Source organism: Mytilus galloprovincialis, chromosome 10 (assembly GCF_965363235.1).
Source record: "Mytilus galloprovincialis chromosome 10, xbMytGall1.hap1.1, whole genome shotgun sequence".
NCBI classification, from domain to species: Eukaryota; Metazoa; Mollusca; class Bivalvia; order Mytilida; family Mytilidae; genus Mytilus; species Mytilus galloprovincialis.
Window position 1 is genome coordinate 76,907,489 of NC_134847.1, and position 15,728 is coordinate 76,923,216.

At 31.1% G+C, this 15,728-nt stretch overlaps 1 long non-coding RNA gene across 3 annotated transcripts in view; it reads right to left on the reverse strand.

Annotated features, from left to right (window-relative positions):
* Positions 1 to 15,728, reverse strand: part of LOC143048426 (uncharacterized) — a 314,127-nt gene that overhangs the window by 207,764 nt on the left and 90,635 nt on the right. The window contains exon 1 of one of the 3 annotated variants that reach the window (XR_012969823.1): positions 5,212 to 5,453. The exons of 1 other annotated variant lie outside the window; for it this stretch is intronic. This is a non-coding gene — a long non-coding RNA (uncharacterized LOC143048426). Of the gene's footprint in view, positions 1 to 5,211; positions 5,454 to 15,728 lie in introns of those variants that run through there. One more of the 3 variants, XR_012969822.1, reaches the window with a different exon arrangement.

Genomic DNA, 15,728 nt, shown 5'->3' on the forward strand with positions numbered 1-15,728 from the left:
TTTTAAAACTTTAAAAATGCATTTGTTGTTGCATTATTTGTTTTGCCTTTTTTAATTTTATTTTCCTTATTCCTAATATTTTTTTTATCAAACTGTGTTCTGTCATGTGATTCGAGATGGCGACCGTTATACCGGTAAAATGTTGATATTAGTCTAAACTAAACTGGAGGTTTTTAATATTCATATTTATGCATTACTTTAGTTTAAATGATAATAATAAGAGAACAGACGTTTTTATAACTTATTTGCTGATATACCAAAACATTATAGCATAGTTAACGATATTTTCGCAATCACGACATCATCCTTTATATTATAAAAGTTATATTAAAGCTACTGGCATATGTGTACAATATATTAATTTATCGAATATTATTTGCATACTTGTTTTCAACCAAGTTTCCGGGTAAACAAAAGGGTTGCTGATATCGCAAGTGGTTGGTTAAGATGGATGTGGATTTCTCAACATTACAACAAAATGACACCAAAGTCATATAACTTTATTAAAGGAAAAAAATATTACACTGTTTGACAATTGATGCAACAAAATAGTTGGAAATTAAGACAAAAATATAGGCGACAGTGGTATACAAATGTTCAATAGTCTTAATTCAATTAAACTTAATCAAATTCGTGGTACAAACTGATAAAATTCAAGAATTGGTTTCCTATTTAGTCGTGATGACGTTAATTTAAAGTTTACGTATTACGAACAAAGTATTACAATTAACCTCTGAATATCACTTTTTATTATCTTGTATTAACAAATAAAAACAAATTGAGCATACATTGTAGTCTTCAGGCGACAGCTAAAATATTTATTACTATCACATTATGTATGATTGTCATAAGTCAGGAGTCATACTTATGTCATATCTGGACTTTTAATTTACTTGTTTATTTTGATAATATTGGTTTTCCGAAGTCTTGACCGCCGTACTGGCGACATATTATTGCTTAAGTCTCTAGTGCAGAATTATCTAATTGACAATCATACCTCATATTCTTGTTTTTATATTTTTCATATCTAAGGATTACAAAAATAAATGTTAGGCACAACATACTTGATCTTTAAATCCCCGTTTCCAGCAACCAAACAAGGTTCAATAGTGTAATGATTTACGCGTGATATTGTAGTCCAAGGACAGATCACACCACTTATCAATAAATGATATTAATTGTCATTTTATAACATGTTGCCGTAATATATTGCTATAATTGTAAAACAATTGGCACTGACATTACATGCGTAGTTTTGACATTATTTGTCGTTATATACAGATGGATTTATCAATAATTAAATTAGCAACATACACTGGAACACAGCATTCATTTCTATTTTAAATTTTTAAAAGCAAAACTTTTTTAATAAAATGATTGCAGTTTTATTAAATAAAACAAGGATATATATCACTTTATCTGAAAAAAGGGCGGGAGATATCAAAGTGAAATTGAAACCCATGCGTATTACAAACTTATAACGCCAGGGCAACAAATAAGAGAAAATAAATACAAACTGAGGTATAAAAAACACAATGTTCCAACTTCCAAAGACCAAAAAACACGAACCATACCATGACAGGAGTAAAAAATACGAATCATACCATTACAGGAGTAAAAACACGAACCATACCATCACAGGAGTAAAAAACACGAACCATACCATCACAGGAGTAAAAAACACGAACCATACCATCACAAGAGTAAAATGAGGTACTAACTATAAAACACGAACCATACCACCACGGGAGTAAAATGAGGTACTACACAGGATTTAACATGCCCTGTTCTATTTATGGCACCCGTCGTGTTTCTGAAAATGTCAAGTTCTCATACTGATACATTATATTGTATTAAGAAGCAACACAAGCATATAAGTTCGTTATTTTGCGGAATCAGAATCTACGCAAAATTGGAGTTGTGTACGGGGTTAAACCTGAATAGACCTAGATCAGCATGTGTTTTAATGATTCAAAATTTCTGTATTGTTCATTCATTTGGGTAAGTTCGATGTGAAATCAAACTTTTTCTATCTCCATTTAGTACTTTAATCACAATTGGATTAAATTCTGAAAACAATCTGGAAATTGTATCATTAACACAGCTACGTCAAAATATGAATGTTCAATAAATACATGACCTCTAGTCTAAACGACACATACCTGTTTAAATATATGATGAATTGAAAATGAAGAGTTATAATAAGCGTCTTTGCAGGCGTGTATATGAACTGCTCTATGCAAAATGAATTTATTAGATATTTACGACATTAAGCAAAATACTATTTATCATATGTACATAAAACAAAATGAAAACAACACAGTCAATGCGTCCGAAGCGCTTTTCTGGATTTACCTTCATCACGAATGCATAAATCGAAATATTTGAGAGCCGAGGATGTGTAAGTACTACAACAGTTGAAGAGTTTTATGACAAAAATGCCTTAAAAAAATGCCAAATCCATTTAAAGTCAACTTTGCCTGAGGGAGTTGAAACCTTAGTTATTCATTCTTTCGAATAATACATTTGTGAATCTTACTTATTCCAGTACCTTAGATAGTTGATTGTACAAACAAGTTGAATCTCTTATCATGGTTGACATAGTGGTGTTTTGTTGAAAATCAGATAGGCCTTAAAGAGCATGAATTGAAAAGGAAACGAGGAAGGTGTCAAAGAGACAACAATACAAAAAAGACTCCAAACTAGCAGTACAAATAGATCTTTAACAGCGAAACAATCCCGCAATCGGATGCTAACTTAAGCTGGTACCAATACAAACAATGTTGAAAGATCAGCGAATTAGATGCCATACATTTAAAGGAACTAAGAACTAAAAAATACACTAAACGAACGAAAGCTAGAGGTTCCTGACTTTGAACATGAGCATAAATGCATTGTGTTAAAACATGTTTTGTGATATCTAAACTCTCCCTTATACCTCTAGCCAATGTGGAACAAACAAACACAAAACAATACAGAAAAAAACTAGTTTTAAATAAGTTCGAGCCCAATTTTCGAACAGAAGAAACTGAGCAAAATGACCAAAGGTCAACATAAATTTAAATCAGCAAAATAAATGACAGCAATAGCCCTCTTTTAAAATGATAACAAATTATGTCTTCATTATATGAAAATCAAGCACGATCTCTCCCGATAGGGGTTCAGTATCATGCCATCATATTTCATACAAGAATATTACCCGTATCAAGAGAACAACTAGTTTTAAATAAATGTGTTTATTTTTTAGCAAAGACCCCATGAGTTAATCAAAATTTATTTAAAAAATGCCACCATTAATGCCTAGACAGCAATATCGTAACTATATCGCTTGAATATGGAAAAACATGAACGTATAAGATGTTTGCATGTTTATTTATATTTGAGAATGATGGCCTTGTACCAGTAAAAAAAAACAGAGTAAATATTTTGTCATATAGAATATGCATTGAGATTATCTTGGTATCACTTTGCAATGAATCTCGGCACAAATAAAAACATTTAAAAAAACATTTTGGTATGTTGTTTTTTTGTTATTAAAATATAGATTGATAGCGAATATTATAAATCATTCTCACAAATAAATTTTGAGTAGAATGGTTCATATGTGATCCTATTATTAATTTTCGTAGATTAGGACGTAGAGTCACCAGCTTTTCCGCTAGTATATGCCGCGTACAAAAAACTTACCGTACCGTACGGTGACTTATAAATGTTAATGTCTGTGTCATTTTGTCTCTTGTGGATAGTTGTCTCATTGACAATCATACCACATATTCTTTTATTTGTTATGCATAAAAGTGCACCAAACAGCCATTACATATACTCCATGCATATGATATAGAAACCTAAATGTGATCTTATTACCTTGAAAAGGCAACAGTCGTGTTTCATATAAATGAAAACCAAATGGCTGTATTTATTTAATTTTTTTTTGATATAGGTCGATATACATAAATTTGATTTGTATATTTCTGCGAATTAGCGTAAGGTTAGAGAGTCCTATTCGAACCTTTGACCAAATAAATCGTAAACTCAGCTGAAACTCTATGCAATATGATAAAAGACAATTCGAAAAATCCGTTTTCTTTTACTTTCCGTTTTAACGTTATACTTAATGAGAAAAAGTAAAATCACAAAAATACTGAACTCCAAGGAAAATTCAAAATGGAAAGTCACTTATCAAATGGCAAAAAACAAAGGATAAAACACATCAAACCGATGGACAACAATTTTCTGATTCCTGACTTGGTACAGGCATTTTCAAATGTAGAAAATGTTGGACTAAACCTCTCACTTGTATGACAGTCGCATCAACAATCATTATATTTAAAACGATGCGTGACATAACAGACATAATAGGTAAAATTGTCAAAATAGGGGAAAAGCAGTCATCACCGTTCACAATCTCAATCAGAACATAAACAAACAAATATTTAACACAACAAAGCATATATCAAATTAAACAACCACGTTCATTGCTTATTTATTTTTGTATTGTGAATCGACCCATAAACGATTAGAATATTTGAAGTCTTGTGACTGAATGGCTAGATTCACATCAAATCTGGTGTAGAATCGCGTATTAAACGTCAGAATGTAAACGTAACACAGGTGGAGATATAAAATAATTGTGTCGTTCAACGAATTTCAACATTATAATAAAACAATAACATAATGGAGGGATTTTTAAAAGTACAGAGCTACGTCTTTTGTACCAAAGAAAAACAAAAGGTCACACGTACAAAGCACACCAGCAAAATTTAAATATAATACAAACAAATAAAATATTAACGAGAGATAATTTATCGTACAAATAAAGGCGTATTGCAATATGTTTTACCAAAAAACTTTTAACTCGATATACAAAAAGAATTTAAACAAAATCATAAACTCATACTGAATATACAAAATAAAAAAATGAAAGCAAGGAACACAACTGTATATAGAAATTTTACTTTAAAACTGCAACCTAATTCTAGGAAAACTGGCCCAGATAAGCTTCCGGAAAATATGACTCTCTTTTTACGAGTTCGTTTCTACATGTTTATGCATCTACAATATATCACTTAAATGTAAAATTGTAAAATCAACCGCTACAGTCACATTTTAATTAATACATATACTGAATTAGTTTTTGCAATTTATTCAAGCATCTAACATGTCTAATAACTATTATACTAATTATTTATCAATTGCAGTTATAATTCCTACCTGTTATGATGCATAAAATATTGAAACTCGTCCACTCCACTGGTAATACATTTCCAAAATTACGCTATCATAATGAGGTATCGACTTATTTATACATACTACCAATATAACTAACAGACGAAGTTTGTAAACAGATCCACGTTAGAATTATAGTGAAACAGCTAGAGAGCCTAAGTTTTTTTGTTTTATAAACAACATACAATTCTATTAGCTATCCGGAAAATGGCTATGTTCATTGTTGAAATATAATTAAGATTGAAGTGATGTTTATTAGAGTCTGTTGTAGTAATATTATCTAACAAGATTAGTCCATTCTGTGGCTTCAAAAGTCTTGCTTTACCGATTTAATGATTTTCCGATGATACAAAAAAAACTATCTACCGGATATCCTGCGGTAAATCACATTTATTAACTTTATAACGTGTTTGAGACAAAGATGTATAGAGCTATCATTTAACGCCTTTACAGATTGTCAGCAATTTGTTTGAGTTCGAACACAAGCTTAATATTCATTTTTCTTTAGGAGTTTGTTATCAGTTACGTGTACATGATTGCAGCTTGCAAAAACATAGATTATTAACTAGTAAAACTGTAGTTTTATCATAAGATCGAGGTCCCAAACATTCATCGAATGGGTCAATACGTGACAAATTACAAGGCAAACATTTTAATCTTATCAATTCATCTTTTTTCACTGCTAGTTTTTAATTGTTTAATACGGCAAGCAAACTTTGTGAACTGTATATTGAACAGATATATCATGTTAAGGAGGGGTATTTGCGCAAAATACCAGTCGAGAGAATGTTAAATATTGCGATCCGTAAGACAAGGGAAATTCATTCTCAAGACTGGTATTTTTCACAAATACCCCTCAAGAACATGCTATATCTGTTTAATTACACCGAATGTTAACGTTCAAAAACGCATTGATGATCGTGACGTTACAAGCCTAAAGTCGGATAGAGTATTTTGTGGCAAATACTACGGCAGAGAGGGTAAAAAGTGATATCCTTTTTGCATATACTCCGGCGGCGTTAAAACAAATTAACGATATTCATTTGATAACAGTAAATTTGTGAAAAATGCACGGGCTATCTACCAATCAAAACCCAGGATTCTTACATAAGGTGTAATTATTAATAAAATGTATTTCTTATTCATGTAATTCTGGTTTAGTGACTGGGTGCATACCAAACAATTATCATTGACTACTTAAACCAAGTGGAGTAGGACAAAACAAAGACTAGGACACATTAAAAACAAATAGTTGTTTCTGGAATAACTTGCATCAGTTTAACTCTAACCGAAAAGGTTAAAAATATATAATTTTGGAAGCACAAAGACCAATTTGCAAACTGTTCTCACATAATCACCCAAACAATCTATGAAAACCTTTTAATATATTATTATTGCAACGTTACTTTTTTTCACATTTAAAAAATTATGCAAAATTTTACAAACGCAATTGTAACATACAGGAAGTACATTTTTAATCATGTCAATACCGAAGCAAGGCCTTCTAGAACGATGCAACCATGCATGTTTTGTGTACGACAGGTTTTATGGCTTAATGTAATAACTGGCTGATGTTCACGTACAATGCAGTGTCAGCATACAGCGTTTGTTTAAAATTAAATATATCACTTTCATAAACATTAAAAGCAAACACAGCAAACAAAACACACACATAAGTCTTTTTAATTAAACATAACATGCACATGCGGGGATTGAAAACTTATTTTCGAGTTTATCATAATTGCATGATTTATAAATTAAAATGTACAATCATTTTTTATCACAGTTAATTCATGTATCCATTCACGGGTTGGAGCGAGCAAAATGTAATTATTTATATAAGTCAACATCCTGCACTTATACATTATTAATTGTCATGTTTCACATCTAACAAAACGCAAAATCCCTCATGACCTTTGTTGTCCGTGACATGTACATACTATTACGAAATATATTAAACGACTGCAAAAGAGCACGTTTGAACAGGAGAACTATAAAGAAGCATGATCATTTTAGTTTCCTTATGGATGTTTTCTGTTTTTCTACGAAACCTTTTTAACGTTTTCAACATAACGTCCATACCTTATACATCACAGTTGGTTTGCTTCTACAGAGTGTTTGTCCGCTACTCTGATTTCTAACTACAATTACTGAACGTTATATTCAGCTTCAATTGATATCACCACTGCAAAAGTATAACGATTTCTATAATAGATAAGTCTATCATTATCAGACGAGTGTTTCATGTTACGCTGAATAAAGACCAAACAATCAACCTTTTAGTTATCCGTATAGAATTTGTCTCATCCTAGGCTCTAAACAACCTGTAATGTTGCGGATCTTTTTTTAAATGAAATCGGTATATCTAACATTTCCAGTATTCATTAGCTTGTATTTTATAAGCTTTGGTTTATTGTTTGTCCCTTTCTCCGGTGTGTGTGTGTGTGTGTTGTGATTTGTATTAACAGTGATTGATAACTTTTTTTTTTTGCATTGTCTTTTCAAAGTCTTTAAAAGATCAAATATATCACTTTGTTAATCAAATATCAATATCGGTTTTGTCATACTTTTGGTTTTTGTAACAATTAATTCTATGGATAATGCATGAAAACCCTGTTTTCGCATCTGACCTCGTACCGTTTAAAGTTCAGGTGAATCGATGTATATCTTATGTCTTGTTTGTATGTATCTCCATATTTTGAATTAACTTGAAATGAAATTCAATATCGTTTCTATCTACTTTTAGGCTTAGACAAAAACATATTTTTCCCATAATGAACTAGGAAGATGTACGACATTCTGTTCATCTGTCTATATTGTTTTACAGATGATTATTTCCCATTGCCAATTATTACATCATACTTATTGAAAATAGTTTTAAATGACTGTTTATCAATCTGTTTAGAGAATATCGACAAAATTAGTTTGACGAAACAGTTATGAAATTAAGTGAACTCAGAAAAAGACACCCTAATAGGCATGATACAAATTTGCTAGTATATGACTGTATAGATTTATATGTATTTTAATTAGTGTAAAGTGCTTCTTATCTACTTGTAACAAAAATGATTAGGTGCTTATGATTCAATGTTTCATTCATGAGGTTAATATCGACCAACAACACGTACTCTTAAAGTTGGTTGTATTCATGATTACAATAACATAACATATCTTTCGTCCCTCTTTTAAGGCCATTTTCAATATCTGTATTGCCCAATGAGACAATTTAAAACGGCCGGAAAACGATATTGACAAATTAATATGCATACCGGTTCCTGTAAGTCGGTACAGTATTTCGATAAAAATTACGGACAGATAGCACTTTTAATTGTTTTTAAAAAATAGTTGAAAATAAATTCTGAAAAATGCCCCTTGGTGCGGGAATTACTCGCTGTATTGAAGACCTATTGGTGGCGCCGTCGGCTGTTATCTGCTCTCTGATCGGGTTGTTGTCTCCTTGACACATTCCCTATTTCCATTCTCAATATTAAAGACAACGTATGCACTAATTACGTTTCCCTATGAAGGATTAGATAAGTATACATCAGAAGAGTACAGTATAAAATATTCATTAGACATATTACTTCGATTAATGTCAATATTAATGAATTCACAGCTGCATGCTCACATACACACTTTGGGCGACAGAATGTTTCATCTTTTTGTTCACGTCTAATATTCAAGGTAATAAAGACTTGAAGATCATAAAAACGATAGTGTTTCCAGGTAAAATAAAAGATTTGAAAATGAAAGGACAACATGTAAAACAGGACTGGAACATTGTTAATCAGTACAAATTATATGAAATTCACACATCATAAACATGATATATCATGTTCACTAATGTCTGGCAATACATACGCCTTCAGATAAAAGCTGCTTCTAGATAGTATCTGCGATGTAAACTTCATTCTTATAATCACTGTGCCATTACAGCAAGTTATTCATAATATAATTTCAGGTAAATAATAGCACAAATAATGTCATACTAACATTACGTACAATTGCAACTTATGATAGTCAACATGATAATTCTAGTAATGATAAAATTACCATACAACTTATCATTACCCTAAATAATGTTATAATTCTCTAAATTGTTGAATTGTCCCATAATACATATACAGCATTGTAAAAGGGATACGGACAAATGTCATACTGCATTTTATGAACCCTTTATAAATTATAGTCAGACGAATGTGTATTTCATTTGGAATAGCCTTACACAATTTCATATATAATTAAATATTAGCGAAATCACAAGACACAAAATATATGCTTTAATAAATCAATTAATATCAACTTGTGGTATCCATTTAGTACAAGATCCTTTGTTGCTTAATTAATCAACTTAAGATAGGATACAGTTTTGGGAAGAATAATGCAAATCGATAAATCTAAAAGGAGCCTTAACAGAATATCTATGTAGGCTCATATGTACTTTTTGTACTATTACATAATTTCCCTTACAGAAGATTAAAGATAGAACATTTATCACTTAAAACAAACCAACATTTGTACCCTCGATGACTGACTGATAGATGATAATATACTTTATAAGTTGAATGGTCATGAAACTACCAGAAGTAATTATTTTAACGACCGATAAGAGATAGAAGAAAGCGGATGGGTTTTAGAGTCTTCTAAGCTTTTAAAATAAGTACAAATGTGTTAGAGAAAAATGGCATTGGACGCGGAAGTTTTTCCTTTACGACATCGTCACATATACACTGCATTGAAGAAGAATAGAATTGATTCATACACTAAAATGCATGGCTTCTTTTAAATGTAATTCAGGCTGAATTCATTAAAAAAAAAACTCATTAATTTATCAAATGATTTAAACTATAACAAAACTTTACAAATTTGAAAGTATCGAGAAACGTTTTCGATTAACAATACTAATTGAAAGTGCCAGACAAGATCTGCTAAGGAAATAAGCAAAGTATATCATTACTGATACAATTATAACATGGAAGTATTTTTGAATCGTTTTAATTACATTCGTCAGTTTTTGAAAAGACTTAATATAATACCTAAATATTTTATTGCGTCATTCAACACATAGAACTATTTTATATACGCAAAGTTCATGTCAATATTTTTCAACAAAAACTTTAAATGTTATCAAGTTTAATGTGTTGCCACTCAAGTTTATAGTTTCGACTTTCATTGTGCACGTTCGAAACAAAAATGGCAATTTGAACCAGGTTTTTACATTATATAAATATTAAAACGAACTTCTTTTTGTTTGAGAGTTATTTGCTTTAAAACGTTATGAATCGTGCATATTTGATCAACTATCCCCTTTATGCTAATGTGTTTTTTCTGTATGCCTTTTGTGCTTCTTTGTTACATGACAAGTCTCTATATTTGGACTTCCCGCCTATGTGCTATTGTAGTGTTTGTATTGTTGTCTTTCATTTTTAATAATGTGCTTTGTCTATTAGCCTTTTTATGCTTTTTTGAAAAATATTTGTTTGTTTTCATGGTGATTAAGATTTCAATGTTGACTTCTATATCCCTATTTTTGACATTCGTACCTTTTCATGTCTTTTCGTGTTGTCCACACATCGTTGTCAATATAATGGAAGTTTATGGCACTGTCATACAAGTGAGAGTTTTATAAAACAAGGTTTAATCCACATTTCTCTACCTAGGTATATGCATGTACTAAGCCAGGAATATGACAGTTATTATCCATTTGTTTGATGCGTTTGATCTTTTGGGTTATGCTATTTGATAAGGGAATTTCCGTTTTGAATTTTCCTCGGAGTTCAGTATTTTTGTAAATATTTTTTATAATATTATAGGGTTATTGCATGAATATTTGGGAATATTGTCGAATTTCATATTGCACGAGCTTGCAAGTGCAATATATGTTTTAAGAGGGACAATATTCCTCAATATTCATGCAATAACCAATTTATTGTATAGCAATATAATATTTGAAAGTAAAAATTGGTTTAAACTGAGGTTTTGTCGTTGATGACGTCATTAATTTTGAAGACTTATTGCACTAGTGCAGTAATAGAATTTATTGCACGCTAACTTTTGGTTACTTTCTGTGGGAAATATTATATTGCTATACAATAATATATATTATTGTATAGCAATATAATATTCCCCACAGAACGTAACCAAAAGTAAGCGTGCAATAAATTCTAATATTGCACTAGTGCAATAAATCTTCAAAATGCATGACGTAATCAACGTTTAAATCTTAGCTTAAACCAATTTTTTACTTTCAAATATTATATTGCTATACAATAAAAGGGTTATTGCATGAATATTGGGGAATATTGTCCCTCGTAGAACATATATTGCACTCGCAAGCTCGTGCAATATAAAATTCTACTCGGGACAATATTCCCCAATATTCATGCAATAACCCTATATTATATTATTATTATAAAAATTATACTTTTTTCATATATTTTAACCCCAAATCATTCCAATCGACACAAATAAACAACATAGAAAATCACAATAAATATTTTTTTTTTTAATTAAAAGGTATCTTTATACACTATGTTATTGATTACATTTGCGCAGTCTAAAACATTAAAACAACACCTTAAAAATGTGATGCGTTCGAAGCGCTTTTCTGGATTTACCTTCATCAAAGCCGAATATTTGAAAGTCAAGGACGTATAAAAGGAAACGTTGCAATGCTATAAACTAAAAAGGACCCAAAAAATAGCCAAGTTTACATATATATGTAACAGAAACAATCCATTTCAACACAAAGTTCTCCAAATAGCAAACAAATGAGTTTATGACACAGGACAAACACTTTAAAGATTCATGAATAATGAATATCTTTCTGTCATAGATGTTTTGAATCGCATTACTATTAAGTTACAATCAGCCTTTCAAACTAGACCTTTTGAATGATAACTAAAATCTGAATATAATTGTTTTCTTTTCGATTTGAAACGAGCAATCTGTAGATAACAATGAAATGACAAAATTACAGGTTTTAAGTATTGTCTCTTTTTAGTTATGCAATTTATCTTCTATGAAAATATTTAAACGAGACAGTTTGCAAAGAATCATTTTTTTCAAGCCGACAAATTACATCAATATTGGATGACCCATTGCATGTTTTAGAATATTAATAATATATTTTGCGCTTAATTCATTCATTAAAATATATTATTTCGCTAACACTATTTTGTGCCATACTTATGTCTTTCCAATTATTGAATAAATCAAAGAATAACCATTGCAGATTCATGACTTATTGTCATAATGTTTATAAAAATCTATGTAAAGGTCTTAATAACAACAATAATATGATGACAAAGAAAAGTTATATGATAAAAAATGAGACAGACCTTCAGACAATGATTTCACCATCTTTTAACAGTACAAATAAATTCTTGCATCAGACGGAAACCACAAAACAAAGTAAATATTCTGATTGCAAAGTATCTTCTCTAGAATCTGTTGTTAACATACTATATAGTAAAATATCATTTCTATCGATCATCGCGGTAGGAAGTTGTCAAGACCACCGTACTATTTTATTTAGGGGGTTCACTCTATACACACAAATTTCATTAGTCTTCACTTCAAGGTTAATCGAGCAAATTTGAGCAAATTTTATTAAATAATGCTTTTTACAGTTTTTTTTACTTTACTACGGGCTCATGAGGATCTTAAATCTGATCTTGTTGCTGTGTTCACAATTATTATTCTACGTATTTCACCTGTATCGGTTTTGGCAATTCCATGGACTATTCCATACACCATTATGCTTAAGGGGTTTTCATATGTCGTGTCAAGATAATGTATGCTATTTACCGTTGTCTGCGACAAATATTTTTTTTCTGATAAAGTCATTTTTCTGAAAACCATTAAAATATAGTTAACATATATATATATTTTTTATCTAACTGTGTTCATTAACTAGGATGATTTGATTGTTAATGACAACACACACCTTAAATTCGTTTTGGTCTATCCCGTTTAACACATGGACATTTCCGCGGGAAATCTTCTATTGAGACGTAATTAATGGACGTAAATTTGGAATAATGCCTATTTAATGTGAAAATATATTGTTCTATGCGTTTGTATTTTTCATGAATTCAAAGGATTGAATGTGATTACATTTTCTACATCTTAATTTGACATCAGGTTTGTGCACATTTAGTCTCCTCTCTATGTACATGATGTAGTCTAATCAAAACTGAAGCCGATGCATAACAAAAACTTATCAGCTATTTATAGACACATTTATGTTTATTTCATCTAAACTGACATTATCAGCGGAAACCGTGTATTCGCGAATTTTATATTAGGCTGTTAGGGGTTGTTTACATTGTTGACGATTCCATATAACCATGATAACATTGTATTTTAGGGGTTGTTTACACTTTGAGTCGAATACATGATAAACGTATGTCTGTTTGTGTTTGTTAAATAAAACAGCTCTATTTCATGATACTTTATTATACAGAAACATGTCACACAGTTTATTTTTATTTTGGTGTGTCTAAATGACCTACAGTATAGCCATAAAAATGGCATATCCCAATTGCAATTTACTCAGCATTTAGTGTGAATTAATGAAATACCATACTGCCATATCGAATTTACCAACTATTAAAAATATACATGATACTGCGATACATATACAGCATTGGCGGATCCAGGGGAGGGTTCCGGGGGTTGGAACCCCTCTTTTTTTGGACGATTAATGCATCTTGAATTGGGACATATTGTTGGAACCCCCCCCCCCCCTTTGTCCTGGGTTGGGACCCTCTCCTTTTTTAAAATGACTGGATGTCCCTGTGTAGTGTTTTAACCAATATATATAGTCCCAGGAGTTTGAATCCTAGCAATGACGGTGTAAAAATATGCCAAACTCAACTATCACAGTAGAATCGAGAAATGGGAAGGTCCCCCCCAACTCCATCCTTACTTTTATCAAGAAAAGGATGATGATGGTAAGGTCCTTCAAGTCGTTCTACGTTGACGAATTTCATTCCTATTCGTATTGATAAATGACGTGAGTATATATGTCAATGAGGACCGAATGACAAAGAAAACAAAACGACATATACAGACGGCAACAATCAGTCTTCAACAATGGACAAAATAAAGAAGTAAAGCCAACTGTTTTGAGAGTATTATAATTTGGACTTCGTTAGATATTTTTCAACAAATTTATAGTTTTAAACATGCAGTGAAAATTTTATCAAGAAAAGGATGCGGTTTGTAAGGTCCTTCAAGTCATTCTACGTTGACGAATTTGATTCCTATTCATATTGATAAATGACATGTGAGTATATGTCAATGAGGACCAACCACAAAGAAAACAAAACGACATATACTAGAGACGGCAACAATCAGTCTTCAACAATGGACAAAATAAAGAAGTGAAGCCAACTGTTTTGAGAGTATTATAATTTGGACTCCAGATATTTTTCAACAAATTAATAGTTTTGAACATGCAGTGAAAATTAGCATATATACAAAAATAAATTGGCATTATGTTTTTATGTTGTGCTGTTACCCAACTGTTCCAAAGGGTTACACGCTCAAAACATGCCAAATATCTTAAGTGCCTGTACTGTAGTCTAGTGGTTGTTAGTTTATGTCTGTCATTTCTGTTTTTGAAATTGTTAGTAGTTATCAAAAGTACCAGGATTATAATTTTATACACAAGACGCGCGTTTCGTCTACATAAGACTCATCAGTGACGCTCAGATTAAAATAGTTAAAAAGCCAAATAAATACAAAGTTGAAGAGCATTGAGGATCAAAAATTCCTAAAAGTTGTGCCAAATATGGCTATGGTAATCTACTCCTGGGGTAAGAAAATCCTTAGTTTTTCGAAAAATTCAAAGTTTTGTAAACAGAAAATTTATAGAAATGACCATATAATTGATATTCATGTCAACACCGAAGTGCTGACTACTGGGCTGGTGATACCCTCGGGGACGAAACGTCCACCAGCAGTGGCATCGACCCAGTGGTGTAAATAGTTATCAAAAGTACCAGGATTATAATTTTATTTGTTAGCAAGACGGCTAGTTTTCAGTTCCAATTGTTTTTAATTGCTGACATCACTGCATAGTTGTCCCATTTGAAACCACACCACATCTCATTGTTTTGTTTTTCAATAATCTTTTAAACTGCTTAAAAATTGATGTGACAAGCTGTAAACATCTGTAATAAATTTTGAAAAATGAGTGAGTGACCCATATCGGCCACATAATTCGTTCATTCCCACTTACATCTGACCTGCATTCAAATATGTGGAATTTTTATGTAGGTTTCAGAAATTTTACTATATGAAAAAAAATGTTTGATAAAGAAGATATCTTCAAAACATTGGTTAATTGTTCAAAAAATGGACACAAACTCCAGAGGAAATCAAGTTTTTCGTGTACCATGGTGGACACATTTTCGCCGCAATGTACAAATGTATGATATGACCATCCTCATTATCCTGGTATATTATAAAAACAAATGTTTGTAATTACATAA